The sequence below is a fragment of the Meles meles genome, chromosome 9, assembly GCF_922984935.1.
Source record: "Meles meles chromosome 9, mMelMel3.1 paternal haplotype, whole genome shotgun sequence".
NCBI lineage: Eukaryota > Metazoa > Chordata > Mammalia > Carnivora > Mustelidae > Meles > Meles meles.
Genome location: NC_060074.1, coordinates 74,128,777 through 74,155,079, shown reverse-complemented (window position 1 = coordinate 74,155,079; position 26,303 = coordinate 74,128,777). Strand labels below are relative to the sequence as shown.

General features: G+C 37.6%; 1 protein-coding gene across 1 annotated transcript in view; it reads left to right on the top strand.

Annotated features, from left to right (window-relative positions):
* PDE11A (phosphodiesterase 11A) overlaps positions 1 to 26,303 on the top strand; it is a 380,104-nt gene that overhangs the window by 94,995 nt on the left and 258,806 nt on the right. The window lies entirely within an intron of this gene.

Below are 26,303 nucleotides of genomic sequence, written 5' to 3'. Positions count from 1 at the left end.
TTCTATTGGAATCTCATTATATATGTGCCCTGCTATGCTATCTTTCTTCATCATGTCAAACTGAAACTGATGTGTAAAGAAGTTGGTCAGATCTGGAACTTATTTCAAGAGCTATTGAATCTTTGACTTTTTATCTGTTGTTCTAATAATCAGTCCAACTCAGAGGTTTCCTGAGTTTGTATATTATGAATGACTTTTCAAATACAAAAGATCTGAAAAGGACCTCTCTTTCAGGCTCCTTTATGAAGGACACTTGATAAGCTATGAGAAAGTATAGAAATGAGTAATTATACGTAACTAAATAACTTTTTATTTAGATTCAATTAGTTAACATATAGTACATCATTAATTTCAGATGTAGTGTTCAATAATTCATCAGTTGCATATAATACCCAGTGCTCCTCACATCATGTGCCCTCCTTAATGCCCATCACCCAGTTACCCTCCACCACCAACCTCCCCTCTAGCAACCCTCAGTTTGTTTCCTATAGTTAAGAGTCTCTCATGGTTTGTCTCCCTCTCTGATTTCTTCCCATTCAGTTTTCCCTCCCTTCCACTATGATCCTTTGCCCTCTTTCTTATATTCCACATATGAGTGAAATCGTATGATAATTGTCTTTCTCTGATTGACTTATTTTGCTCAGCATAATACCCTCCAGTTCCATCCACGTCAATGTAAATGGAAATATTTCATCCTTTCTGATGGCTGGGTAATAGTTATATATTTATATCTATAGATCTATCTATAGATATAGATACATATAAATCTATAGATATATCTATATAGACCTATAGATATAGATATCTCACATCTTCTTTATCCATTCATCTGTTCATCTGCAGATGGACATCTGGGCTCTTTCCATAGTTTGGCTACTGTGGACGTTGGTGCTATAAACACTGGGGTGCAGGAGCTCCTTGGGATCACTACATTTCTATCTTTGGGATAAATCCCTAGTAGTGCAATTGCTGGATCATAGGGTAGCTCTGTTTTTAACTTCTTGAGGAACCTCCATACTGTTTTCCAGGATGGCTATACCAGCTTGTATTCCCACCAGCAGTGTAAGAGGGTTCCCCTTTCTCTGCATCCTCACCAACATTTGTTGTTTCCTGACTTGTTCATTTTAGCCATTCTGACTGGTGTGAGGTGATATCTCATTGTGGTTTTGATTTGTGTTCCCCTTATGCTGAGTGATGTGGAGCCTTTTATCATGTGTCTGTTGGCCATTTGATTTCTTCTTTGGAGAAATGTCTGCTCATGTCTTCTGCCCATTTCTTGACTGGATTCTTTATGCTTTGAGTGCTGGGTTTGATAATTTCTTTATAGATTTTGGATACTAGCCCTTTATCTGATATGTCATTTGCAAATATCTTTTCCCATTCCATAGGTTGCCTTTTCATTTTGTTGACTATTTAGTTGCTCTGCAGAAGCTTTTTATCTTTTTTTTTTAAGATTTTATTTATTTATTTGACAGACAGAGATCACAAGTAGGCAGAGAGGCAGGCAGAGAGAGAGAGGAGGAAGCAGGCTCCCCGCTGAGCAGAAAGCCCGATGTGGGGCTCGATCCCAGGACCCTGGGACCATGACCTGAGCTGAAGGCAGAGGCTTTAACCCACTGAGCCACCCAGGCACACCAGAAGCTTTTTATCTTGATCAAGTCCAATAGTTCATTTTTGCTTTTGTTTCCCTTCCCTTTGGAGATGTGTCTAACAAGAAGTTGTTGAGGTCAAAAAGGTTGCTGCCTGTGTTCTGCTCTAGGATTTTGATGGATCTCTGTCTCACATTTAGGTCTTTCATCCATTTTTAATTTTTCTTTGCATGTGGTGTAAAAAAATGGTCCAATTTCATTCTTCTGCATGTGGCTGTCAATTTTCCCAGCACCAGTTATTGAAGAGACTGTCCTTTTTCCATTGGATATTCTGTCCTGCTTTGTCAAAGATTAGTTGACCATGGAGTTGAAGGTCCATTTCTGGGTTCTCTATTCTGTTCTGTTGATCTATGTGTCTATTTTTGTGCCAGTACCATGTTGTCTTGATTACAGCTTTGTAATAGAGCTTGAAATCTGGCATTGTGATGCCACGAGCTTTGTTTTGTTTTATTTTTTTCAACATTCCTTTGGCTATTCAAGGTCTTTTCTGACTCCATACAAATTTTAGGATTATTTCTTCCAGCTCTGTGAAAAAAGTTGATGGTATTTTGGTAGAGATTGCTTTGAATATGTAGATTGCTTTGGGTAGCATAGACTTTTTAACAATATTTGTTCTTCCAATCCATGAGCTTGAAATGTTTTTCCATTTCTTTGTGTTCTTCCTCAATTTCTTTCATAAGTTTTTAAAGTACAGATCCTTTACCTCCTTAGTTAGGTTTATTCCTAGATATCTTATGGTTTTTGGTACAATTGTAAATGGGATCAATTCCTTAATTTATCTTTCTTCAGTCACACTGTTAATGTATAGAAAGGCAACTGATTTCTGTACATTGATTTTATATCCTGCCATGTTGCTGAATTCCTGTATGAGTTTTAGCAATTTTGGGGTGGTGTCTTTTAGGTTTTCCCAAAGTATCATGTCATCTGTGACAAATGACAGTTTGACTTCTTCACCAATTTGAATGCCTTTGAATTCTTTTTGTTGTCTGGTTGCTGAGGCTCAGTATTCAGTCCTATGTTGTACAACAGTGGTGAAAGTAGGCATCCCTGTTGTGTTCCTGACCTTAGGGGAAAGCTCTCAGTTTTTCCCCATTGAGAATGATATTCACTCTGGGCTTTTCATATGTGACTTTTATAATATTGAGGTATGTTTCCTTTATCCCTATACTGTGAAGAGTTTTAATCAAGAAAGAATGCTGTACTTTGTCAAATGCTTTTTCTGCATCAATTGAGAGGATCATGGTTTTTGTCCTTTCTTCTATTAATGTGACATGTCTTGTTGATTGATTTGGGAGTGTTGAACCATGCTTACACCCTGGGAATAAATCCCACTTGGTCATGGTGAATGATCCTTTTATTTATTTTTTTATTTTTTTTAAAGATTTTATTTATTTATTAGAGAGAGAGAGAGCAAGCACAGACAGAGGCAGAGGGCGAAGGAGCCCGATGTGGGACTCGATCCCAGGACGCTGGGATCATGACCTGAGCCGAAGGCAGCCGCTTAACCAACTGAGCCACCCAGGCGTCCCAATGATCCTTTTAATGTACTGTTCGATTCTATTGGTTAGTATCTTGGTGAGAATGTTGGCATCCATGTTCATCAGGGCTATTAGTCTGTAATTTTCCTTTTTGGTGGGGTCTTCAGTTTGGGATCAAAGTAATGCTGGCCTCATAGAATGAGTTTGAAAATTCTCCTTCAATTTCTATTTTTTGAAACATCTTCAGAAAAATAGGTATTAGTTCTTCTTTAAATGTTTGGTAGAATTTCCCTGGGGAGCCATCTGGCCCTGGACTCTTGTTTGTTGGGAGATTTTTGATTACTGCTTCAATTTCCTTGCTGGTTATGGGTCTGTTCAGGTTTTCTATTTCTTCTTTTTCAATTTTGGTAGTTTATAAATTCCCAGGAATGCATCCCTTTCTTTCAGAATGCCCAATTTGTTGGCATATAGTCGCTCATAATATGTTCTTAAAATTGTTTTTATTTCCTTGATGTTGGTCGTGATCTCTCTTCTTTTATTCATGATTTTATTAATTTGGGTCCTTTCTCTTTTCTTTTTGATAAGTCTGGCTAATGGTTTATCTATCTTATTAATTCTTTCAAAGAAGCAGCTCCTAGTTTCGTTGACCTATCTACTGTTTTTTGGTTTCTATTACATTGATTTCTGCTCTGATCTTTATTATTTCTCTTCTCTTGCAGGGTTTAGGCTTTATTTGTTGTTCTTTCTCCAGATCCTTTAGGTGTAAGTTTAGCTTGTGTGTTTGAGAATTTTCTCATTTTTTGAGAAAACTTATATTACTATGTACTTCTCTCTTAGGACCATCTTTGTTGTATCCCACAGGGTTTGAACAGTTGTGTTTTCATTTTCATTTATTTCCAAGAATTTTTAAAATTCTTCCTTAATTTCCTGGTTGACCCATTTATTCTTTAGTAGGATGCTTTTTAACCTTCAAGTGCTTGAGTTCCTTCCAAATTTCCTCTTGTGATTGAGTTCAAGTTTCAAAGCATTGTGATCTGAAAATATGCATGGTATAACCCCAGTCTCAGTCCCAATCACTAGTTGAGACCTGATCACATCACCAGTTGTAATCTATTCTGGAGAATGTTCCAAGTGCACTTGAGAAGAATGTGTATTCTGTTGCTTTAAGATGGAATTATCTCTATGTATCTGTGAAGTCCATCTGGTCCAGTGTGTCATTCAAAGCCCTTGTTTTGATATAGTGTTCCATGATTCATTGTTTGTGTGTGACACCCAGTGCTCCATGCAATACATGCCATCAAAAACTAATTATGTACTATATGGTGACTAACATAACATGATTTAAAAAAAAAAAAAAGCCCCTGTTTCCTTGTTGATCTTCTGCTCAGATATCTGTCCATTGCTCTGAGTGGGATGTTGAAGTCCCCTACTATTACTAGTATTATTATCAATATGTTTCTTTAATTTTGTTATTAATTGTTTTATATAATTGGCTACTCCCAAGTTAGGAGCATAAATATTTATAATTGTTAGATGTTCTTGCTGGATATAGTGTCCCTCTTCATCCCTTACTATAGTCTTTGGTTTAAAATAATTTGTCTGATATGAGGATTGCTATCCCAGCTTTCTTTTGATGTCCATTAGCATGATAAATGGTTCTCCACCCTCTCACTTTCAATCTGGAGGTGTCCTCAGGTCTAAAATGAGTCTCTTGTAGACAGCGTATGAATGGGTCTTGCCTTTTTATCAATCTGATACCTTGTATCATTGATTGGAACATTTAGCCCATTTACATTCAGAGTAACTATTGAAAGATACTAATTTAGTGCCATTGTATTACCTGTAAAGTCCCTGTTTCTGTAGATTGTATCTATTTCTGGTCGATGTTACTCTTGGACTCTCTCTTTGCTTACAGAATCCCTTTTAATATTTCTTGCAGGGCTGGTTTAGTGATCACAAATTCTTTTTGTTTCTGTTTGTCCTGGAAGCTCTTTATCTTTCCTTCCATTCTGAATGGCAGCCTTACAGGATAAAGTATTCTTGGTTGCATATTTTTCTCATTTAGTACTCTGAATATATCTTGGTGGCCCTTTCTGGCCTGCCAGGTCTCTGTGGATAGGTCTGCTGCCAGTCTAATATTCCTACCCCTGTAGGTTAAGGAGTTTTGTCTTGAGCTGCTTTCAGGATTTTCTCTTTATTTCTGAAATTCTTCACTATTATATTTCAGGGCCTTGATCTATTTTTTTTTATTTTTAAAAAAGATTTTATTTATTTATTTGATGAGAGATAGAGAGCATGAGTAGGCAGAGCAGTAGGCAGAGGGAGAAGCAGACTTTCTGCTGACAGAGGCATCTTGTCCTGGGGTTTTATCCCAGGACCCTGGAAATATGACCTGAGCCGAAGGCAACTGCTTAACCAACTGAGCTACCCAGGCACCCCTATTTTTATTGATTTTGAGGGGAGTTCTCTCTACCTCCTGGACTTGAATGCCTGTTTCCTTCCCCAGCTTAGGTATGTTCTCAACTATGTTTGCTCAAATATACCTTCTGTCCCTCTCTCTCTTTCTTCTTTTGGGACCACAATAATTCTAATATTGTTTCTCTTTATGGTGTTGTTGATTTTTCAGAGCCTCCCATCGTGGTCTGTTAGTTGTTTTTCTCTCTTTTCCTCATCTTTCTTCCTTTCCATCATTTGTCTTCTATGTCACTGACTGTCTCTTCTGCCTCATTTACCCTAGCTGTTAGAGCATCCATTTAGACTACATCTCATTTAAAGCATTTTTAATTTTTAATATTGGCCTGATTAGATTTTATTTCTGCATTAAGAGATTCTCTAGTGTCTTTTATGTTTTTTTCAAGCCGAGCTAGTAACTTTATAGTCATTATCCTGAATTCCAATTCTGACATTTTACTTATATCCACATGGATTAGATGGCAGAGAGTATTACCTTTGGTTCTGTCTTTTGTCGTGAATTTCTCCTTCTCATAATTTTCCCAAGAGAAGAATGGATGAATGAGAGAGCAAAATCAAAATATCAATCATGACCCAAGTGAAATACACACTAGACTAGATAAATCCAAAGAAGTCAGAAACCAAAAAAAGAAAAAGAATAAAAGAAGAAGAAGAAAAAAGGGGAAAAGGAGAGAATATAATCTTCCAGTGGACAAAACAGGGTTATCCACTTGGTCCTAAGTGTATTTTGGTCTGTTTGTAGAAAAGAAAATAACTTTGTAAATCCCAAAGTTATAAAGCAAGCAAAAACTTTATATATATATATATATATATATATATATATATACACACACACACACACACATATATATATATATGATAAAATTGAATACGGTGAAAGGAAGCCAAAAACGAAGAACATATCAATAAAATGTAAATGTAAAAATGAAAGTCAAAAAAGGCTTAAAAACAAAGAGTTGATAAAATAAGAAATTAGTTGAAAAAAAAGTAAAAAAAGAAAGAACAGAAAATTTTAAACTGAAAGATAAAAGAATCATGAGAAAAAAAACTCGAATTCTATATACTATTTTCCTCTAGTGCTGGGGTTTTGCCATTCTGTATTCTCCATAAACTTGGTACTCACCAACTGGTCTTCTGGGAGAGGGGCCTGCTGCACTGATTCTCAGGTGTCTTTGCCTGGCCAAGTCACACTGCTTCTTGCCAGAGAACTGGGCTCCAGTGTAAGCTGCTTTTGGGTTGCTGTATGTGTTTTCTATTTCCTGAAGGCTTTTCAACCTGCCTTAGAGGATGAAAATAAGAATGGCGGCACCCTGATCTCTAGTCCTGGAACTGAAAGGTCATGGCCCCTTTCTTCAGTAAACCCTCAGGGAAAAGCAGAATTCAATTCTGTGTGCGCCAAACTCTGCAAACTCTTGTGATGTGCACCTGGGCAGATCCTCTGTGGGCGGTAGAGGAGGGGGAAGGTCGATGTGTTTCTGCCCTTTTAAGGCCCCTGTGCAGGAGGGGTCACCCAGTCATGCTGAGGTTCAAGATTTATGGCAAAATGAGCTGAGAACTCTTTCCCAGGCCCACTGATTGTAGCTGGTTTTCCCACTCCACTGATTGGGAACTCTGCCAGCTCAGGCATCCCTGTTCTTTCTGTGATCCCAGGGATCCTGAGACCACACTGTCTCACTTAGGATTCTGCCCCACTTTGCCACCTGAGCACCTTTCAGGTAGGGATGTCCCTTACTGGAGCAGACTTCTAAAAGTTCTGGTTTTGTGGTCCAGGGCTCTATCAGTTTCCAATAGCTGGCTTATGGAAGCTATTTACCCCCACTGTTTATCTTCCAATATATCCCTTCAGATTCACTTCTCCACACCTTCTACCTTGCAAAACGTGGTTGCTTTTCTATTTGTAGAATTCCAGCCATTCTTTTCTTACATTTCAGGTTGAATTCATAGGTGTTCAGAATGATTTGGTAGATATCTGGCTAAATTCAAGGGACCAGATGAAATGAGGTCCTGTACTTTACTGCCATTTTGCCTCTCTCTAGCTATAACTAAATAACTTAATTATACGTAACTTGGTTCCTCCCACACCATTTAGGATTACTTGGATAATGTTATAGGTATAAAATCAACAGTCTCTGACACTTTGAAAGCCTAAAAACAAATAAAAGTCTGTAGGATTTGGGATTCCAAAGAGAACAGGAAAGAGTATATAGACTGAATATATTTACAGTCACTAGGAATGCCTTTCATTAAACAAAAGAAGTAAAATCCTATGATAAAATTCCCTTTTATAAAGGATTTTCTTAAGACACATGCAGAAATGAATGCAGAATTTCATATATTCACATTTTCTGTGTTGTACTTCAAACATTTCTAGCATTATTAGATTTTGCAGCCAGTCCCTTGAAAAATAACCTGAATTTACTTGTGTATTGTCCTTTTCTGAAGGAGATTTTTGACAATATAAGCACTCATCTTCTCACTTTTGTGAATTTCTATGAGAATTAGTGGGATTTGTGTTCAGCTCATGTTTACCTCTGTGGAAAAGATTCACCAAAGTTTCATTTAATCACTGTTTCCTTCCAGATCATGAGAATGCATGCCTGAGAATGATAAATTAGCTTTAACCTCATTTGGGGGATGGGAAATACGGAATGGAATTACAGAATAATTCAAGTCTGATGAAGATATTTTTGAAGTAGCTGTTTGTATTCAACATTAATGAAAAAAATTAGAACTGATTGTTTTCCTAGTATTCAGTGTTCTCTAGCTTCAGTGTTCTTTATAAATATTCAGAAGGATGTATTATAACTTATATGATACTAACTTTTCTAACCTCTTATATAAACAAGTGATTTTCTGTTTGAAATGGAAAATGTGGGTCACCTCAGTGGTGTGTCATCAGGTAAGTGTCTGACTCTTGGTTTTGGTTCAGGTTATGATCTTGGAGTTCTGAGATTGAGCTCCATATGGGACTCCATGCTCAGTGCAGAATCTACTTAAAACTCTCTCTCTCTTTCTTCTTCTGCCCTTCCTGCATCTCTCTCTCTCTCAAATAAATAAATAAATCTTTAACGAAAAGAAATGGAAAATGCACATAGGTTATATTAATGCTTCAATCTTTATAGAAGATTGCTCAATTGGAGGACCCTCAAGAGGGTTTTTGTGATAAAGTTGCTCTTCTTCTTGATGTGCTTTGGCATTGGAATTTTTTTCCCCCCTGGTGAAGGCTATAGTTTTGTGGCAATCACACCTTTGATATTTCCTTCTTTTTCTAGCTTGCAAAAAGAAGTCCCATGTCTGAGCTCATGAATGATCTGCCCATTTAACTTAAGTCATTTTGAGAGATGTTCCTCTTAGTTTAAGTCAAACTAACATAATCTAGGACATTTGGCAATAAAATTCAAAATACATTTTTCTCTTTTGGAGAAAACAGGTGATTCTCTGAGTTGTGAAAGTTTACTAGTTGTTCTAATTCAGCCCAAGTGTATGAGTGCCTAAAATGTTCCAGGTTCTGTGCGAGGCATTCCAGGGAAAAGAGTGAACACCTTTCAGTGAATCACATATGAGAGGGAAAAAAGAAAATTAAGGACTATAATATAACATTGTAAACACAGTACATAGGGCAGGGTGAGACCACAGAGAAGTTACAAATATCTCTGAGAGAGTCAGAGAGGGCTCCAAGGAGGAGAAATGTCAGTTATCAATATCATCTACTCAGTTACAAGTAACAAAAACTGATTTGGGATAACAAGCCAAAAGAGAAGAAAAGACAGATCAAACTGCTAGAAGAATATGAATTTCTGACAGGTTAAAAAAAGAGGGGAGAGCACTGAAGAATCAGGCCTCAGAAAGGACCTAATTTGGGGAGTTCTGGGCTCCTAAGTAGAAGAAACTAAAGGATAGTTGCTAAAGGGAGTTGCTGAGGGATGAATCAACAGATGTTTTCTGTCCCTGTGTCACTCCTCAAGATTTTCAAGAGATGCAGCATTATTTACAATAGTCAAATTATGGAAACAGCTCAAGTTCCATTGACTGATGAATAGAGGAAGATGTGGTATGTACACACACACACACACACACACACACACACACACACGAATATTACTCAACCATAAAAATGAAATCTGGCAAGGACATGGATGGAGCTAGAGAATATAATGCTAAGAGAAATAAGTCAGGTAGAGAAAGGCAAATACCATATGATTTCATTCATACATGGAATTTTTTTTTTAAGATTTTTATTTATTTATTGGACAGAGAGAGATCACAAGTAGGCAGAGAGGCAGGCAGAGAGAGTGAGAGGGAAGCAGGCTCCCTGCCGAGCAGAGAGCCTGATGCAGGACTTGATCCCAGGACCCTGAGACCATGACCTGAGCCGAAGGCAGCAGCTTAAACCACTGAGCCACCCAGGTGCCCCCATACATGGAATTTTAAAAAACAAAACAAATGATGGGGCGCCTGGGTGGCTCAGTGATATAAAGCCTCTGCCTTCGGCCCAGGTCATGATCCCAGGTCCTGGGATCGAGCCCCGCATCGGGCTCTCTGCTTGGCGGGGAGCCTGCTTCCTCCTCCTCTATCTCTCTCTCTCTCTCTCTATGCCTACTTGTGATCTCTCTCTGTCAAATAAATAAATAAAATCTTTAAAAAAAAAAAAAAAAAACAAATGAGCAAAGGAAAAAAAGAGACAAACAGTAAAACAGACTCTGAACTCTGAAAGAACAAACTTATGGTTACCTGAGGGGAATTAGGTAGAGGGATGGGTGAAATAGGTGATGGGGATTAAGAGTGCACTTCTTTGATGAACACAGAGTAATGTATAGAATTGTTGAATCTATCTTTCATATGGATCAATGAGGAAGGTTGTTTCAGTTACACACTTGTGACAGGATTTGGGGGGGGGGCATATTTTCTAAATGCTGTAATCTAAAGTTTCTCCTGCCCTCAGGTAAAGCACTTTTTCTCTGTCTCTGTCTAGAGGATGTGAGGGGGTGTGATACTTACTTTAATCCTTTGTGTACTAGAAGCCTGCTTTTCTTTTCTATACCATCTTCTTTTGTTTAAAGTCCAAGCTAACTCGTGCAAATAACCTCAGAAATGACAAAGTCCCATCTTCTGAACATTTCCTTGAGAATATCTGACACAAACCCTAAATGCATGTAGGGAACAAACAAACAGCATTAGCTTCTAAGTGTATAAAGGATATCATTTAAAAATGGCTCTCTCAACAAATGGTGCTGGGAAATTGGATATTCACATGCAAAAAAATGAATTTAGGCCCTTGCTTTACACTGTATTCCAAAATTAATTCAAAATGGATTAAAGATCTAAACATAAGACCCCAAACTATCAAACTCTTTAGAAGAAAATGTAAAGGGAAAAGTCATGACGCTGGATTTGACAATGATATCCCAGATATGACACTAAAAGCACAGGCAACAAAAGCAAAAATAGGGGGCTCCTGGATGGCTCAGTCATTAAGCGTCTGCCTTCAGCTTAGTCATGATCTCAGGGTCCTGGGATTGAGCCCCACATGGGGCTCCCTGCTCAGCAGGAAGCCTGTTTCTCCCTCTGCCACTTCCCCTGCTTGTATTCCTTCTCTTGCTGTCTGTCTGTCCATCTGTCTCTCTCTCTCTCTCTCTGTCAAATAAATAAAATATTTTTTAAAAAAGCAAACATAGGGGCGCCTGGGTGGCTCAGTGGGTTAAGCCGCTGCCTTCAGCTCGGGTCATGATCTCGGAGTCCTGGGATCGAGTCCCGCATCGGACTCTCTGCTCAGTGGGGAGCCTGCTTCCTCTCTCTCTGCCTGCCTCTCTGCCTACTTGTGATCTCTCTCTCTGTCAAATAAATAAATAAAATCTTTAAAAAAAAAAAAAAAAAAAAAAAAAAAAAAGCAAAAATAGACAAATGGGGATACATCACACTTTAAAAACTTATATGCATCAAAGGACACAACCAAAAGAGTAAAAAGGCAACCTACAGAATGATAGAAAATATTGGATAAAATATTGGATAATAATGATAATGATTAATATCCAGAATATATAAATAACTCATGCAACTCAACAACATAATAACCTGATTGAAAAAAGGGTTAAGGACTTGAATAGACATTTCTCTGAAGATGATATACAAATGGCCAATAAGTTTATGAAAAGATGCTCAACATCACTAATCACTAGAGAAATTTAAGTCAAAACCACCATGAGCTATAACCTCAAACCTACTAGGATGGTTACCATCAAAAAGAAACCAAAAATCCCCCACAAACTAACAAGTTATTAGTGAGGATATGGAGAAACTGGAATCCTTGTGCACTATTGGTAAGATTGTAAAAGGTTACTACCACTATAAAGAATATTATGGTGGTTCCTCAAAATTTTTAAAATAGGACTACTATATGGTCCAGCATTTCCACTGGTCCAGCATTTCCACCTCTGGATATTTATCCAAAGGAATCGAGTGCAGAGTTTTGAAGAGATACTTGTACACCCATGTTCATAGCAGCATTATCACAGTAGCCAAGAATTTGGAAGCAACCTAAACATCTACCAACAAATAAATGGAAAAACAAAATGCAGTATGTGCAGACAATGGAATATTGTACAGCCTTCAAAAGGAAGGAAATCCTAACCCATGCTACAACATAGATGAATCTTGAAGACATTATACTGAGTGAAACGGTCCAACAAAAAGACAAACACTGTATGATTCCATTTATATGAGGTACCTGGAGTAGTCACATTTCATAGAAACAGAAAGTAGAATGAATGATGGTTGCAAGCAGCTGGTGGGGGAGGGAGAAAAGAGTTGTTTAATGGTGGTGTTAATTTAATTTTTGCAAGATGGAAAGATTCCAGAACTCTGTTCTACAACAAAGTGAATATATTGAACAGTGCTGACCTATACAGTTAAAATGGTGAAGACAGTAAATTTTATGTAGGATACTTTTTAAATTACCATGGTTAGTTGGGGCAGTCGTAATATGACTCAGAGCACTCTGTGCTTTGGAAAAAAATCTGGATTTCTATACCTGAAGTTTTCCAGGAAGAATTGCTATGCTGCTATAAAACACATGCATCAAGAAGAGTGTTTGAGGGATTTAGGCATTTAACTATGCCGGGGGTGGGGATCCTTTGGTAGAAGGATTAGAAGAAAGTATAGGTTTGGATGTGGTAGACTCTCAGCTTTGCTTCTTACTGGTGGAAAGTTTAGGGGCATGCCATGAAGCATCATGTGCTTTAGAATCTGCAAGATAAAGGCTCAACTGTGTGCTCTTGTTAGAGATTCACTGCGAAAGGTATCAGAAGGTCTGCCCAGCATTCTGGTTGTATTTTGTTGTTGTTGTTTGTTTGTTTTATTAACATATAATGTATTATTTGTTTCAGGGTTACAGGTCTGTGATTCACCAGTCTTACACAATTCCCAGTACTCACCATAGCATATACCCACCCCAGTGTCCAGCCACCCCATCACTCCCACCCCCCTCCATTCTAGCAACTCTCCATTTGTTTCCTGAGATTAAGAGTCTCTGATGATTTGTCTCCCTCTCTGGTTTCATCTTGTTTCATTTTTCCCTCCCTTCCCCTATGATCCTCTGTCTTGTTTCTCAAATTCCTCATATCAGTGAGATCATATGATAATTGTCTTTCTCTGATTGACTTATTTCGCTTAATATATACCCTCCAGTTCCATCCACATCATTGCAAATGGCAAGATTTCATTTTTGATGGCTGCATACTAATCCTTTGTGTGTGTGTGTGTGTGTGTGTGTGTGTGTGTGTGTGTGTGTGTACACACACATATATATATATGTATATATATATGCAACATCTTCTTTATCCATTCCTCTGTCAGTGGACATGTGGACATCTGGCCTCTTTCCATAGTTTGACTACTGTGGACATTGTTGCTATAAACATGGCACCCCTTGAGATCACTACATTTGTATCTTTAGGGTAAATACGTAGTAGTGCAATTTCTGAGTCATAGGGTAGCTTTATTTTCAACTTTTTGAGGAACCTCCATACTGTTTTCCAAAGTGGCTGCACCAGCTTGCATTCCCACCAACAATGTAAGAGGGTTCCCCTTTCTCTACATCCTCGTGAACATCTGTCATTTCTTCTCTTGTTAATTTTAGCATTCTGACTGGTGTGAGGTTTTGAGGTTTTGAGGTTTGAGGTTTTGGTTTGTATTTTCCAGATGTCTAGTGATGTTGGACACTTTTTCATGTGTCTCCAGCATTCTCTTTAATTCAGTGATTCCTAACTTATCTGGCAGAACCCTTATTATTACCACACAGAAGACAATTTAGGGTAATTTCTTGATGATTCTTATTTGCAAAGAGAATTGCTTACATTTAAAAAATAATTTTAATGCACCAGAATGTTTATTTTCTGAATGAAATTGATAATGGCATTAGCTAAGAGCACAGTGGGCTAATAAGGCAAACGATTATAAATAGGACCTGCATCCTTCACTCAAGCAGCTGCTGAAATCTCACCTCCTTTAGTAAGCTTTTCTAGAATAAATAAAGTGGCATAAATTCCCAGGACCCCATTCTGTCCGAATCATCATTTCATGTACTTGTTTTCAAATACAGTTATAGTAATATCAGAGTTGCCTTTTGGCCTGATGCTTTTGAGGAAACATAGCCCAACAACAAATAGGTGATTTCAGTTAATTCAGTTTTTTTCCATCTTGGAAGAAAACACTAAATTGGAGATTATATTCTTAATATATAGAAAAAACTTTTCCTTAAAAAGCAACCTTATTTTTATAATGGAAAACTTAAAACTTTTACAGATTAGACAGAATAGTGTAATAATCTCATCTCAAGTGTCATCACTACTCTTGGCCAATCCTGCTTCATTGTATCTTTTACATCATTCCTCCCACCACTTATCTTCTCCTCCGGTCTTATTCTGAAATACACTTCAAACACCATTCAATTTTATCTATAAATATTTCAGTCATAGCTCTCTAAGAGAGAGGGATTCCTTCTTTTAGAAAACATAACAGTATCATTTGCAAATATCTTCTTCCATTCAGTAGGTTGTCTTTTTGTTTTGTTGATGTTTTCCTTCACTGTGCAAAAACTTTTTACTTGAGTGTAGTCCCAATAGTTTAATTTTGCTTTTGTTTTCCTTACCAAAGGAGTCATATCTAGAAAAATGTGTCTACAACTGATATTAAAGAGATTACAGCCTATGTTTTCTTCTAGGAATTATGGTTTCAGGTCTCACATTTAGGTCTTTAATCCATTTGGGTTTATTTTTATATATGGCAAAAGAAAGGGGTCCAATTTCATTCTTTGGCATATAGCTGTCCAATTTTCCCAAAACCATTTGTTGAAGAGACTTTTCCCCATTATATATTCTTACCTCCTCTGTTGCAAATTAATTGACAATATAAGCATGTGTTTATTTCTGGGCTCTCTATCCTGTCCTATGGATCTATTCTTTTGGCAGTATCATACTGTTTTTATTACTATAGCTCTTGTATATCTTGAAATCTTGGATTGTGATACCTCTAGTTTTGTTCATTTTGAAGATAGCTTTGGCTATTTGCAGTCTTTTGTGGAGAAGATATTTGCAAATGCTATATCCAATAAGAGGTTAATATCCAAAATCTATAAAGAATTTACACAACTCAACACCAAAGAACCCCAAATAATCCAATTAAAAACGGGCAGAAGACATGAAAGGCATTTTTCCAAAGAAAACATACAGATGGCCAGAGACACATGAAGAGGTGTTCACCATTACTCATCATCAGAGAAATGCAAATCTAAACCACAACAAGATATCACCTTACACCTGTCAGAATGGCCGAAATAAAAAACACAGGGAACAAGTGTTGGTGAGGATGTGGAGAAAAAGGAGCCCCTCTGCACTGTTGGTGGGAATGCAAACTGGTGCAGCTACTGTGGAAAACAGTATGGAGGTCCTCAAAAAATTAAAAATGGAATTTCCATGTGAACCAGTAATTCCATTACTAGGTATTTACCCAAAGAAAATGAAAACACTAATTTGGAAAGACATAAACATCCCTTTGTTTATTGCAGCATTATTTACAAAAGCCAAGATATGGAAAGCAGCCCAAGTGTCCATCAATAGACGGATGGTTAAAGATGTGATATAAACATAGAATGGAATATTACTCAGTCATAAAAAGGAAAGAAATCTTGCCATTTGCAAAAACATGGATAGAGCTAAGGAGTATAATGCTAAGGGAAATAAGTCAGTTTGAGAAAGATAAATATCATATGATTTCACTCATATTTCAAGAAATGGAACAAATGAACAAAGAAAAAGGAGACAAACAAAAATAACAGATTATTATTATTATTATATTCAATTAGCCAACATATAGTATATCATTAGAAAAACAACAGACTCTTAACTATAGAGAACAAACTGGTAATTTCCAGAGGAGAGGTGGGTGGGAGGATGACTGAAATAGGTGAAGAGGGTTAAGAATACACTTACATGTTTGAACTGTTGAATCATTATATTGTACACCTGAAATTAATATAACTCTGTATGTTATTTATACTTGAATTTAAAAATAAAATAAAAACTAAATACAAAACAAAAACGTAATACTATTATCATACTAAAAAATTAACAATATTTATTTGCCTCATAAAATTGTTCACCAGTTCATTAATCTGTTCAAAACAAGGTCTACATGATTAGCTGATATGTCTTTAAGTATTTTTAAAGTATAGATTCCCTCTCTATTTCTTTTTCCCCTTTCAATTTGTTTTCTGAAATGATGGCTAGAGTAATCAACTTGTGCAAGTTTGCCCATAATTTTCCTTGTGTTAACACTGAAAAATCTTATGTTCTGGAAAGTCCCTCAAACTGGGGATGTTTGTCTTACAAAGTTCCCCACAATATGGATTTTACTGATTGCATCCCTATAGCAACATGTTTCTCTATCCTCTTTTTTATGAATTGGTGGTCTAGTGTTTTGTTTAAATTCAGTTTAAATCTATCTTCCTTCCTTCCTTCCTTCCTTCCTTCCTTCCTTCCTTCCTTCTTCCCTCCCTCTCTTTTTCTCCCTCTCTTCTTTCTTGGCAAGATTACCTTATTGGTTATAGTATTGTACACCTACATCAGGAGGTACATAATTTCTGGTTCTCTATCTCCTGTGATGTTAGCAGTTGTTGATAAACAATATCTAGATTAGCAAAACATTTTAAAAATTCTTTCTCATCTCTTATTTCTTCCCTTGTCGAAGATATTCCTGGTTGCATACTCTCTTAGACTCAGCCTGCCATAAAAAATACCACAGCCTGAATGCCTTAAAAGATAGAAACTAATTTTCTCACAGTTCTGGAGGCTAGAAGTCTGAGATCAAGCTGTTGACAGGGTTGTTTCTTCTTAATTTATCTTTCCTTGATGTGTAAATGGCCATCTTCTTCCTACATCTCCAAACTGTCTTCTCTTTCTACTCATCTGCTTCCTCATCTCTTCTTTTTCTAAGAACACCCATCATTGGATTAGAGCCCACCCATATGACCTCATTTTATGTTAATTACTACTTTAAAGACTAACTATGGTTACTTTCTGAGATACTGGGTGTTGGGACTTCAGCATGTAAATTTGGAGGGGGGACACAATTCAGCCCATAACACATACCAAACCCTGTTTATTTCTCTTCCTCCTTCCTAACAGGATTCCCCCCGCCCCGCCCCCGCCTCATGCCTGACTACCATGAGTTTCAGGGAAGGGAAGCCCATCCTGTGCACTGGAGGGTGAATTGTGGTTGATCTAAGCCATACAGTGGTCCTATTTTCTTTGCCAGGGAACGGTTTAAGCTTGGATATAGCATGCCATTCTGGCAGTGAGATGTGAGAGTCAGCTGGGAGTCTTCTGTAAAGGGTTTTCCTCACTGATAAAAAAGATTTCACAGGAAAAGAAACAGAGCTTCTTTTACTGAAACATGAGGGAAGCAGGCTGACCCTGCTGGATGACGTGACATTGAAATTGACAGGGATGGCAGAGCACAGGAATGGAAGTCCTGGAGGAGACGGTGAAATCTGAATTAATCCACTTGGCTTCCTTACTTTGGAATTCCTATGTGTGATGATGTCTTCCCTTTGTTTAAAGGCACTTTTAGCTTGGATTTCCGTTCCTGCTTTCACAGGTATCCTCCCTAAATGCTGTCTCCTACACTTTCAACAGCTCCAAACCCAGCTCTTGTCACCCTTCACTCCTCCCCTCCAAACTTCCTCTTCCCTTCCTTTTCATCATAGTAGTGATTTTTCTTCCTTTCCACTCTAAGTTTTCCCAACCTTTTCTAGTCACTCCTTCTCTTCTACCTCTCCCTGTGGTTGCAGGCTAAAGAGAAAGGTTGTGAATGCTAACAATTATAATTGTTGCCTGTCTTCATATATGTACTTTCCTCTTTTTCACTCACCTAGTGATTATACTAAAGTCCTAGTGATTGTGCTAAAGTCCTAAAGTGTTAAAGTCATTTCGGTGGTTGGCATGCTCTTCAGAAAAAAAAAAACAACTCTATACTCCTCACTTTATTTCCTGGACATACCCCTTCTATTGGATGAGAGGCAAATCTGCTTCCTGTCTGGGCTATACAGGATCTTCTCTTCATCTTGGAACTCAAGGCAAAGTTTAAGTGTTTTTTTGCTTGCTCCATTGCAACTTTTTGGAAAGAAAATGGAAAGAAAGTTTAGATCATTTTTGTAGGTAAATTTTATAAAGAGCCACACCTTCTTGTCAGTGAAGCTTTTACTTTATTATTAAATTCTGTGTTTAATCCATTATTTGTCTTTTATATCTCCTTGGGGTGACTTATATAACCAAGTGCCTAAAAGAGGGTGGCCATATAACTTATCATCCAAATCGGGCCACTTCTGCAAATCAGAGGAAATGGGTCAAGAAGCATAAGCCAGATCTCCCAAGCCAAATGTGAGGTACATTCACTCCAATTAGAGCACTGTCAAGGCATTCAAAGCTTTCTTTCCTCTGTAGAAATGTGTAAAGAGACGCTTCACAAATATTTCTGGGACATGGCAATTATTTCTAACAGTCCCTGTAGCAGTCAGTCCAAATTTTCAGAAAATTACAACCCCTAGGAATATCAGAGAGGTATTCAAAATACAAAATAATTTAATAAAGGTATTCCTTCAGATCATTACATTGATCCAAAGGGGCATATACACCCTAATGTTCATAGCAGCAAAGTCCACAATAGTCAAACTGTGGAAAGAGCCCAGATGTCCATCAATAGATAAAGGGATAAAGAAAATGTGGTGTATATATATATGCCACATTTTCTTTGCCGCATTTTATAAATAAATATATGTGTGTACACACACACACACACACACACTGAAATACTACTCAGCCATCAGAAAGGATGAATACTTACCGAATACATCAACATGGGTGGAACTGGAGGGTATTATGCTGAGCAAAATAAGTCAATCCGAGAAAGAAAATTATCATATGGTTTCACTCATACATGGACTATAAGAAACAAGGCAGAGGATCATAGGGGAAGGGAAGGAAAACTAAATGCAGAGAGGGAGAGAAACCATGAGAGACTCTTAACTATTGGAAACAAACTGAGGGTTGCTGGATGGGAGATTGGTGAGGAGATGGGGTAATGAGGTGACGGGATTAAGGAGGGCATATGATTTGATGAGCACTGGGTGTTATGGGAAACCGATGAATTATTGCACTCTCTATCTGAAGCTAATATGTACTATATGTTAGCTAATTGAATTTGAAATTTAAAAAAGAAAAAAAAGATTTTCCTTAATTTTTTAAAACGTTGGGAATAAATTAATAAATTTTCAGTCCAAGGCACTTTTCTGATTTCACCTACCCATGGGAGAGCATCTGAGATTGATCAACTTCAGGAACAAGTCCTTCTCAACACGTTTTCACAGTAGGGAAGATCTGTGAGCAGTAGATCAGTGATGAAGGAGTTACCAAAAGCTCTGTTTAAATCACATGAAGGGCATGGAGGTGGCTTTCTGTCCATTGTTTCAAACCATGGAAGTAGAGTGACAGTTTTTTCTAGAAACGGAGTGAAAAATAGATCCAAGTGGCACTAGCAGAATGTGAAATGACAAGCTGTGGCTCTGACATTGTCACACAAATGCCAAAATACAACCAAGCTCAAAATAGACCAGGCATAGAAAACATGAGCAGTGTGTTCTGGGAGTGCAAGGAGAAAAAAAAAAAAAACATAAAAGAATATTCTTTATTATGGCTCAAGACTCACTAATATTTTTCAAACTTCAGTCTGCCTAGGAAAATGTCCACTTGCATTTTTTTTTCTGTCAATACTTCACACTCCTCAAATGACATCCCACCCATCTTTTGCTGTGGTTCCTTATGATAGCAGGTTAAGAGATGTACATAGATGTCACAGAAGAAACAGAATTGCCCAAAGAGCTAGGGGAAAAATAAAGGGAAATTACATAAAGGTAATACAGCATGTGTTGACAAGTGATTTTACATTCCAAGATACAAAATGGAGCAGATTGATAGCTAATTAGGTATTTTGGTCTTTCTGGCATCTGCTTGAGATTAGGGAGGTGGGAATGAGATCCTTATTATTCCCCAAGCCAATGTTAATTGTTTTACTAAATGTCACATTTCTGTTAGGTGTTATGGTCAGAACCAGAACTCAAACCCAGATCATCTGACTTTATATCTGAAGCTCATTCCATCAACATGCTTCTGAGCAACAGTAGCCCCCACACCATGCACACAGACACATCTGCCTCTGGTTGCCCCTTCCCCTAGGGCAAGGACCTGACTCAAGCTGGAAGGGATGAGGCAGGGGCTCAACTTTGAGTGTGGAAGGAGTGGAGAAGCAGCTGGTTCCTGAGGTCTCTTGGGTATAGCCTATTGATTTGTTGTGTCATGTCTGTGAACACATGCAAACTTGAGCTTGCTATGGGCTTAGATGCCAGATTGAGTTGATCAGTCCTTGCACCAAAAGCAAAAACACTCCCTTGAAAATATCATACCTAGATCAACACGGTAAAATGATGTCTCACAGTAGTGTTCACTACAGCTAAGCTACTGTGACTTTTCTGGACCTAAACAAATTTGTAGCTATTCTAGCCCACTGATTCCCAACACAGGAACTCCTGCCCCTAGCTGTGTAAGAAGTTAAGTGGTAGTATTAAGAGTTGGGGCAGTGGGAATTGGTTAGTAAGAGGTGGTATCCATGAATAATTTAAGTAATACAAATAGACTAACAGAGACAACATGCTCAATCAACCAGGACAATTAACCAGATTAAATTAACCAGGTTAAATAAAACAAGGTTTTTAAATGTCTTTTGGTGGGAGTTTTATCAATATTCTTAGCAGAAGACCTGATTCACACTTCCAATATGTATCTGATGAATTAAACAGTGAGAAACAAATCATTATCAATAATGGCAAATTCAGAAAAAGATGAAGATTTGGGATGCCTGGGTGGCTCAGTCAGTGAAGCATCTGCCTTCAGCTCAGGTCATGAGCCCAGGGTCCTGGGATCGAGTCTCGCATTTCCCTCAGCCTACCACTCCTCCTGCTTGTGCACTCTTTCTTTCTCTCTCTCATTCTGATGAATAAATAAATAAAATCTTTTTAAAAAGATAGAGAGAAAGATGAAAATTTTAACAGATGGTACACAAAACAGGAAATAAAAGCAAAAGCTGTTCTTGTTGGTGAAGAGCATGGGAATCAGTGGATTAGCCCATGGCTGATTATGGGTCCCAATGGGAGGTAAGCTGGCTATGAAGCCACAGTGCAGGAGTCTCTTTGATGTGCAAGTTCTGGAACTTTTTCGTCGAGTTTCACAGACCAGTTAAGAATCCAACACTCTGTGGATCCTTACAAGGTCCCAGTTGGTTCATGGATCCTCCTTTGGATTTAGGGCAAGTAACAGAGGGACCAACATTTGTGATTTACTCAGACTTCCCAGATTCTGGACCTTGTATTCTTCAATGTGCATGAAAAAGCTTCCCTGTGAATACTTGTGGAATGAGACTTCCTACCCTTTCTACTTTTCTCTGCATCTCATTTCCAGGTAAAGGAAGAGTTGGGCCCCAGAACATGGTAGTTATTCAGTATTCTACTTTTAACTGATTGTCACTTCTGCCTTTGACTTGGGCTTCCCTAGGATGGACACTGGGACTCATGCCAGAACTATGTTGTCTTTCCTGATCTGGTTTTAGTTTACTCATCCAGGTATCAGATATGGCTGTTGTTTACCTGCAAGGTAGGCATTGTGCTGCTGCTAATACAAGCTTGCCTTCTTGGGTGCAAACCTTTCACTCTGTAAGCATATATGAGTTGTCTACTGCATGCACTGAGGAACTTGTTCAAACAGTACTTTTGTCTCTAATACATTTATCAGAAAAATTAGCTTCAGAAACGCTAGTCATTTTCTGACTAGGGGCACAAATATATAATAATTTTGTGAGATAGCTATTGAATTGCACATAATTAGTTGATCAATTTAGCCTCAAAGAATAAGCCTCAAATTGAGCAAAGAGAAATCTAAAGTATTAACTGCCAAACCACATACATAGACTGACAAAGTGAACAGCCCACTCTTATTCTATCAAACTTTTAAAAGGCGATTCATTCCTATTTCTTGTCAGGGAGTGTATTTTGTTGATTATACTCATATTTATCCTAGAACTTTGGTTTATTAAGTAAATAACTTGTACAAAAGTAGGATTATTGTTCAAATAGCAATTACCTACTTATAAATTTTATTGCTGTCTTTACATTCCCACAGAAAAACAGGCTGGAGGAAAAGCAACACTGTATACTGTGGTTTCTGTGCTGAAAGTTTGATGTGAAATGGGGGGAAGCTTTATAAAATTCTAAACGGAATTTATTCAACTACAAAATTAACTCTCTCTCCCCACACCCCCACATCCACCCACATACAAACTCCTGAAGTAATTTAATCAAAATTAAATGTAAAAGAAACCCAAGAGCTTCAAGCATACATATGTTAAATAAAGAGAAGGCAAACCCCAGAAGCTGCTCAAGGGAATTAGAAACTGAAGCAAGAGTCTTGTCCTTGTATAGATGAAGCTTCAAGTTCATCCTAGCAGGATTTAAAATACTGATGCCATCTTTGGAATGCAGTTCTAAGATAAGTTTATTTAAAAGTATAGCAGTCTTCATTTCTCAAGGTTAATGCACTTACCAAGTATCCATTTTATTTTGATCTTACTGACCTCTAATCAGTGTTCCTGAACGTTATGCTCAAGAGTCTCAGAGAACTAAAGAATGGTCTCTCCAAATATGGTCTCCAAACCACAGAGAATGTGGATGCCTCATGGAGGGTGAGCAGGAGAACAGAGACTAGCTGAGACTTGTGGGCTGGGACTCACCGCTCTTGGAGAGAGACAGAGAAGACGGGTGGGTCAGATTTCCTTGAAAATGCTAGCAAATATCCTGAAGAAAAAAAGATTCATTTTGCTGTAGGTAATTTTTTTTTTCTATTCTTCCCTCCAACTTGACCTAAAGGAACACAGCTTAGGTGTTCGAAGTTCTCAAATGCCTTTATTTTGAGAAACATAAAAATTGAAAACATAACTTCAAGGTTATTTCTAGATAATTCTGTTATTTGCTTTTTTTGAGAGGAGTTGGGGAAAATGGCATAGGGAGAGGGAGATTGAGAATCTTAAGCAGGCTCCACTCTGAGCGTGGAGCCTGATGATGCAGGACTCAATCTCACAACTCTGAGATTGTGACCAAAGCTGAAATGAAGAGTTAGACGCTCAAGTGACTGAGTCACCCAGCTGCCCTCACCCCCGACCCACTGCTTTTTTTTTTTTTTAGATTATTCTGTTACTTGGAACAAAGTTAATTCTTCAGTTTCAGTCAGGATCAGAACTTGTACAAGAACTCAAGATATTGAACCTATATTATCATTTTCTACAATTTATTCTTAGAATCACAGAAAATAAAATCTTGACATTCTGTCAAGTGATTGTCATGTAGCTTTGTAAGTATTCATTAGATGAGATTTACTAAGTGGTATTTCCTCTAACTTATGTTCTTTTACTTTTTTCTTTTTTTTTTATTAAGTTCATTTACCATCTTATGTTCTTACAAAAAAAAAATCAACCAACTTTAGTTTTTAGAGCAGTTTTTATTTCACAGCAAAACTGAGTGGAAAGTACAAGGAGTTCCCATATACCTCTGTCCCCACACATGCATTATCCCCATTGTCAACATCCATCACCAGAAGAGTACATTGGTTATAACTGATAAACATATACCGGCACGCCATTTCACCTAGAGTCTATAGTTTGCAGCATGGTTCACTTTTGGTGCCATCCATTCTATGGGTTTTGACAAATGTGCAGTGGCATGTTTCTACCATTGTAGCATTCAACAGAATAGTTTTATTGCCCTAAAAATCCCCTGTGGTCCACTTTTTCATCTCTCCTTCCCCCAGACTCCTGGCAACCATTGATCTTTTTACTATTTCCATAGACTTGTCTTTTCTAGAATGCTGTGTAGTTGAAAGGCTTCTTTCACTTAGTAATGTCCATATAAATTTTCTCCATGTCTTTTCAGGGCCTGATTTCTCATTTCTTTTTGTCACTGAATAATACTTGAATATTTGAATGTCTGGATATACCACAGTTTGCATATCCATTCACTTTTTGAAGGATGTCTTGGTTGCTTCCAAGTTTTGGCAGTTACGAATAAAGCTACCATAAACATCCATATGCAGGTTTTTGTGTGGACATATTTTCATTTAATTTGAGCAAATACCTAGGAGTGTTATTGCTGGGTCATATGGTAACAGTTCATACATTCTTTTAAAATCCACCATAATAATATATGATGAACCTGGCATTGTAGCATTTTAAATTATAACTTCAGAGCTTTAAGTTATTCCTTTACTTTAGGAAATTAGTTACTATTAGTATTTCTCTTTCAAAAGTAGAAAGACTAATGCAAAGATTGAAATATTGAAATAGTTATTTTCTTGTCCCAATTTACCAATAATCTGATATGTTATCAGCAAAAACTTATTAGAATATGGAAAATGTGTTTTTCTAGAACTCATCTGTCTAAACATGTAAGTATTAATGATTTTTTTTTTTAAGATTTTATTTATTTGACACACAGAGAGAGATCACAAGTAGGCAGAGAGGCAGGCAGAGAGAGAGAGGAGGAAGCAGGCTTCCTGCTGAGCAGAGAGCCCGATGCGGGGCTCGATCCCAGGACCCTGAGATCATGACCTGAGCCGAAGGCAGCGGCTTAACCCACTGAGCCACCCAGGCGCCCCGATTTTATTTTTAAGCAATCTCTACACCCTACATAGGGCTTGAACGTACAACCTGGAGTTCAAAAGTTGCACGCTCTACCTACTGAACCAGCCAGGCACCCCTCAATGCTTTTATTACTTACTAGCCACCTATAGAGCAGTTTTACCTTTGACAGTGTGACACAACAGTTTGGTATCCTGGAAGATTTTGTTCTATAGATTTGTCTTGTTTATATATATATATAGTTCTATAGATTTTGTCTCTATAATTTCAACAGTTAAGAGGCACATTTTCATCCTCTTCACATTTTCACTGAGCACAATAAATACTGAAGATTGGATATTTAAGAAATATTTGCTAATTTGACTTAAATATCAGAAGTGACAGTTTCTACATTAAGGCAAAATTTTCTATTATGAATATAAATAACTGAGAAAGAGAAAATGTATCAGATGCAAAGGATGGCCTGACCAGTTCCATTAGCTATCATGCCTTTTGAAAGATTATTAACAGGAAGGGAGATACTGCTTGGCTTTGTATTTTATAGGTGTAGATCAGGGTCAGTTCTTTAAGGGGCCAGGAGGAGGTGAGAATAGGATATGTGGATGTTGGGTCCAGCCTATAAATGGCCAGGAGTACCCTGACCTACTGGCATTAGGGAGCCACTGAGGTCACTGAAACAGGAGAGTTCATGATCAGATCTGGAGAATAAACGGTGGTAGAGAGGAGGGGAAACAGTTGAGAGACATAAATCCGTAAAGAGATTTTTCTGGTGGTGCAGGTAAAAGCTGAATAGGACTTGCAGACTTGGAATAAAAAAGTTATCAGAAAGTTCCAGTCCATTATTTCCTCATAGTGGGCAGGAGTTCTGAGAAGAAAGGTCTAAAAATGTGTGAGGGCAGGTAGACTGGTAGAGGAAAAAGCTCTAAAGGAGAACTGGTAAATAATGAACAAGATGTTATCCCCGTTACCTCATGGACTTCAAAAAAAATCAATGGGTAGATATGGAATACTTTGAAATTTTCAACTCCCCTTTGAAATATTTCTGAGTGCCAGTACTTTTCTTCAAATTGTTCAAATCTCACAAGCTAAAAGTTGGCCCTGTCTCCTATTTCATGGGTTCTGTATTTTACTGCCTGAAGTTGTTCACGCTCAGCACCTTAGTTTCCTACCTGATTATTGGGGTTGTATCCACTGAATTATAATGCAAACACAGAGGAGTTATTAAATTATATATCAATGAATCAAGTGTTGCCTTTATTGAAACCTTAAATTGATTCTCTTAGACATACAGTCTACTTTTTAGACTGTAAGATGGTTTCTAACAAGAAAATATGAAGCTAATATTTTGCCACAAACTTTTCCCTAAACTATCATGAAACCAAGAATAAAAGAATGTTTGAGTTCCTTTTAACTTTTTTTT